A 6,000-nucleotide genomic window follows, 5' to 3' on the forward strand; every position below is an offset into this window, starting at 1 on the left:
AAAAATTATGTGTACGTGCGTGGGGATGTGCAGTAAGCGTAGGCGCCTACAGCAGTCCACAACGTCAGATCCCCCAGGGCTGGAGTTACAGGTGTCTGTGAGCTGCCCAGGGTAATGAGTGATGAGACCCCAGCCCCAGTGTCCTCTGCAGGAGTGCCCGGTGCTCTTAACCACTGAGCAATCTCTCAGCTGCCAACGCAGGAACCAAGGAAGAAGCTTGCAGAAGAAGCCAGAGAGGAACACTTAACTGACTTCTTCCAGGCTCATGTTCTTCAACAACTCAGGTCTACCTGCCCAGCGGAGGCACTGCCCACACCAGGCTGGGCCCACCTATGTCATTGAGCAATCCAGAAAATGACCCACATATATGGTGGGTGACCTGATGGAGGAAATTCTTCCACTGACGTTTTCTCTCCTTGTGTATGTTAGTTTTGTGTTAGGTTGACCAAAAACTAACATCACACACACACACACACACACACACACACACATCACATCACATCACATCACATCACACGTATCACATCCAAGGTTCAGAGAACACTGTGGAAGAGAAGGAGGGAAAATTATAAGAGCAGGAGGATGGGAAGGATTGCTCTAAAACGGTGCCTTCCGAATGTGACAAGGCCTGTGCACTCTTGAATCAGTGGATTATCCAATACAGGCCATGAATGTTGGAGTGGGGGTGTGATGTCTGGGGCAAGATACAGGAGACACTGGTGTGGGGGAAATTGAAGTGAAAATAATCGAAGTACAATGTCTGAAACTATTAGAATCCTTAAGAATAAATAAGAAAATATTTCAGGTTGCCGTCTATCAATTGATTTTTAATGCTGCACATTTAGCTTGACTGTTGAGTGGCGCCTCACTCAGTTTTGGACCCCAAGTAAAGGCCTTGCTTCCTTTACCATTGTCTCAGCTCTTCTGGGTTATAGAGCTACAGAACAACAACACTGAACAAAGTCTGATCTTCACCAATGAACAAGCATCTGCCCAGTCTCACCACAGCCAAGTTTTGTGATGGTCATTCCAACCCAAGAATGTGCCAGGAGGTCAAAGTCGCAGAATTGACTTAATTCCCAAACTTTTAAATGGCAAAGAAGGGAGCGAGAAAAATAAGAAAACAAAGTCACTGCAACCACACAGCAATGCTGCTTCTTTTGTCAGTAAATGTTCATAGATCACCTACCAACAGCCACGAAGGACGTCCAGCATGTGGGGTCTCAAAGTTCCCAAGTCACCTTATCACAAAGGACTCATTGCTGTCCACCCTTGCTTGCCAAAGCTAATTGGCCAGAAAGTGGCAGATAAGGAATTCAGCTCCGGGTCTTTCTTGACCTGGTCTGCTCAACTTCTCCCGACCAACTGGTTTGTAACTAAATTGATGGAGGAAGATACCTCGTTCTTTAGTATTACCTTACATAGCCCCAAGGGAAGGGACAGGAAATTCAGGGTAGATCCTCTAGGCAGCTCTGGGAATAGTCATTAGCTGACACAGCAATCACCTGAAAACCCACCCAAGCCTGGAGAAGACCCATCCAGGTGCCTGCTCATGTGGCAGAAAAGGTGTGTGGGGAGATTCACAGCACAGTTCACTTTTCTAGTGAGAAAGTGAAGACCCCAGAGCAGGTAGGTGTGAGGTACATAGAAGGCAAATATTGGCAGCTCCTGTGTTTCCTGGTTGAGTGAGGAGTTAGGTGGGACAGAACCAAGAAAAGCTGGAATGCTGTCTAGGGAACTGTGTCACTTGATAAGGTTTTCTCCACTGTGTTGGAAATGTCAAAGCACCTTCCCAGTTCCAACACATGCCTGCGTCCTCAAAACACTGGAGTTCATAATAACAGCATTTACACAGTGGTTTTGACCCCTTTTCCACGGGCTTTTAAACAGGATCATAGGAAGAAATGATGTAAAAGGAGATCCATGGGGCTGGAGAGATGGCTCAGTGGTTAAGAGCTCTGACTGCTCTTCCAGAGGTCCTGAGTTCAATTCCCAGCAACCACATGGTGGCTCACAACCATCTATACTTCTACTGCTCTCTTCTGGCATTCAGGTGTACATAAAGATAGAACATTCGAAATAAATAAAGAAAATCTTTAAAAAAAAAAAAGGAGATCCATGACTTTTACAAGGGAAACAGTCACCTTACCTCCACAAATATGCCACAAGCCTCATAAGTATTCATGAAAACTTTAAAAATCCACAGTGAAAACCCTGCTGAGGTCCTACATCCTTGTGTTTGGCCAGCCCCTCCTCCCCAAACCTTCTCTGGGTAGTATATGTTTTATTCTGCTCTGTAATTTGCTTGGATTTGCTTAATAAACTTGTGTTTAAACTATCTGGATCTCCTGGCTGAATATTTTTTTCCCTTCAAGAAGGTAAGAACCTCAAAAATAAAAAATAAAATAAAAAACAAAAAGACAAACAAATGTGCTTTATAGCACATATTCTAGGGAACTGGAGAGATGGCTCGGTGGTTACAAGTTTCTACTGCTCTTCCAAAGAGCCTGAGTTCCATTCCCAGCACCCATGTCTAGCCACTTACAACAGCCTGTTATTCCACCTCCAGTGGATATGATGCCCTCTGCTGGCCACATGCAAGCACATGCACTCACTCACATGCACACACTCATAGATGGATACACACAAATAAAAACTAAAGTAAAACAAATCCTCAAAATAGAAGCCTCATTTTCTATGAAGTCATTCTTGTCAGTTCTGCAGTGTCATGTTGATCCCACAGGCAGGGGGATGCCGCACCAGAGCTGTAACTGGGCCAATGAAGGCTGCACAATTGTGCTTTACACAAAAAGTAGTAATGCTAAATAGCCACTAGCATTCACCAAGGCACTAAGCATGCGTTACTGAACTTCAAATGTACAATAACAACAGATCAGTACTGCTACCAACACCAGGACTGAAACAATATACAAATGTGTAAATATAAACAAACAAACAAACAAAAAACTTGCCTGAAGTCATCTGCCTGCCACAAGTGACACTAGATATTGTTCCAGAATTTTAACTGTAAAGTCCAAGGTCTTTTGTTGTTATTGTTTGTTTTTTTGTCTTTTGTTTTCAAGACAGGGTTTCTCTGTGTAATCTTGGCTGTCCTGGACTTGCTTTGTAGACCAGGCTGGCCTTGAAATCACAGAGATCAGACTGCTTCTGCCTCCCTGAGGGCTGGGATTAAAAGTGTGTGCCACCATGTCTGGATAAGCCCAGGGTCTTAAAACACTATTATTTCAGTATTTAGTTTTGTAGGATTCTGTGTTTGTGTTCATGTGTGTGCGCATGCATGTGCTTGTGTATGGAGGACAGAGATTAGCAACAGGTCTTTGCCAAAGTCCCTCTTCACTTTATTTTTTGAAACAGGGTCATTCACTGAACATGGGACCCCCGGGGATCCTTCTATCTTCACATCACCAGTGCTGGGATTACAAATGCAAGCCACCGCACCAAGATTTTCCTGTTGTTGATTATTAATATTTATTATTGATTTATCTTTTAGTTAAACAATGGGTTATTCCTAAACTAGCTGTATACCCAAATCACAGAGACTAGGATTATTTAGTTAACCTAGAGCACAACACTGGGCAATAATTACTCCATTCTAAACCTCCAAGCCTGTATAGCTTCCTCCCATTCAGATTTCCCACATTCTACTTGCTTTTAGTCATCTTTCCTGGTGGTTCCAAGTCCTCTCCTATCTCCTATCTCTCTTCCTGACTGACTCACCTCCCACTCGTTTCTTTCTCCTCCCCTCTGGATCAGGATGCCCCACCCTATTCTTTCCATTGCTCAGCACTGGCTGGTTGTTTTATTGACAATACAGAAGACAAATGTTGCCATGGTTACACAAAATTGAGACAAATAATTCTTAGAATAAGCATCACAATACAATGCTCAGGTTGAAACCAGATATCGGGAGTAGAGAAATCAGCATTTGAATGAACAAGGGTAAATTATATACAGTCCACAAGAACATTATACCAACATTTTTGTGTTGTTGTTGTTGTTTTTGGGGGGATCAAATGCATATAATGTGTTGTTGTTGTTGTTTTGGGGGGGATCAAATGCATGTCCTCATGCTTGCATAGCAAGGGATTTCCAAACTGAGCCATTGACCCAGACCCACAAAGGATTTTTTTTTTTAATAAAGTATCCAGGCCAGCACTTGCCTTCAGTGTGTACTCTCTGCAGGTCAGAGTGTCTCCAACTCATTACTGCTGGAGTATAGGGCCTGATGGTTCTTTGCTGAGGAGAGTTGTGCATGATAGAACACTCTATAGCCACCTGGCCTCAGCTACTTCACAATTCAAGGGCATCCTCTCTCAGTTATGTCACCAATGATTGTCACCTGTCTCCCGGGAGGTGCTATCACTCTGGCCAGGGGGAATGATCTAGAGCTCTGTGACTAACATTTCTGTCTCTAAATACCTTTGTTGTATACTACAAAATCCCAAGTATCAGACACAAACTATTCATGGAAATGAGATGATCAGGAATATATCCTCTTTCCAAGCAATTCATTGTCCCCCTGAGACCAATGTGCATGACTTTAAAAATGTTTATGGTGGGAGCTAAACACTCAAAGATATGTGAAAATGAGTCACCCATTGTTGAGGATTAGACTTTTCAGTATGGCTTGGCAAAGAAAGAAAGAATTGCTTTCTGGCCAATTTTGGCTAACCAAATTGTGACCCATTGAGGTAGTTCAGTTTATCTTGACCCAGGGCACAGTTTGTTTTTTTTTTACTCCATATAGAAGGAATCTTACCAATGTCTTAGGCAAAGCTTAGGGAATGCACAGACTTTCCTGCCAATGCTCAAATTCCTCTGGAGATCTATTGATTAGTAAGTATTGTCTTCCAATACAAGCCACTTCTGTGGATCTTAAATCCTTGCATTCATGAACCGGATGTTGTTGGTGACTCATTCAGACAATGGCTTTTAGAGACATACTTGTTTCAGTAACTTAATATGTTTTGTTTCTTATTAAATAACTAGGAGCATTTGGTTAATGGGATGTAAATCTTACTGTAGAAAAAGAATATTCCCCTTGCCCACCATGACTGCAATCACCTGCCTACTGTGACTGCAATGCATTTGAGTAACCAATTGGATACCCCTCAAATTTCCAGCAAGGTCTGACAAACTGGAGAAAGCTGAGGTGCCAAAGTAAATATTCTACCTGTGAGTTCAGTCTATCTGCTGGCATAATCTCTTTTTAACCATGAAAACTGAGGTGTAGGTCATCTTCTAAGCTACTGCACCATAACTGAGCCTCCAAGCTAGTGTGTGTATGGTAGGTGCTAAAAATTCCCAGTGAATGAGTGACATTTAAAGATTCACTAACCTCAGCTATGTGTGTGGTTTCTAAAATCCTAGCATTCAGAAGTCTGAGATGGAGGAATCATGCACTCAAAGCCAGCTTGGGTTATATCCCAAACTCCAGACCACTGAGACTCTGTCCCAAGAAAACAACAAGTAGACATCAATCATATTTTCTAGGAGATTCAAGTGGAGAACTTGAAACCTCACTTCCTACTCTCTTCCCACTAGTTAGTGTTTTCTGACTTGAATCCTGGGATTGTCAGCTCATCTTTTGACTTTGAAGGCTGACTGTATCTTTGCGCTGAGACTGGACTTGGATGCCTCTTACTCAAGCAAGGATGTATGCTGAGCCTGTCAAATTTTACGAAACAAACAGAAGAAGAATGCTTATGACAGGCTTGCAAGCTAGCATCCTGAGTAAACACTAGCAGGCCTTAAGAACTCAAAGTTCACTCTCCCCTCCAGTCAACATGTATTGGGGACACTGAGATCCCTGCGTTCACAGAGAAACACTAAGCTAACCAGTAATGCTGATCACACAGGGATGTCTCCTCACTGGAGGAGATAAAAATCAAATACCTCCCTTCCATCCAGAAAGCTGGGAATGGATATTGTTAAGGACTTGGTGACCTTCTTGCCATCTGTGGAGACAGACCTCACCCA

Source organism: Meriones unguiculatus, chromosome 4, assembly GCF_030254825.1.
Source record: "Meriones unguiculatus strain TT.TT164.6M chromosome 4, Bangor_MerUng_6.1, whole genome shotgun sequence".
NCBI classification, from domain to species: domain Eukaryota; kingdom Metazoa; phylum Chordata; class Mammalia; order Rodentia; family Muridae; genus Meriones; species Meriones unguiculatus.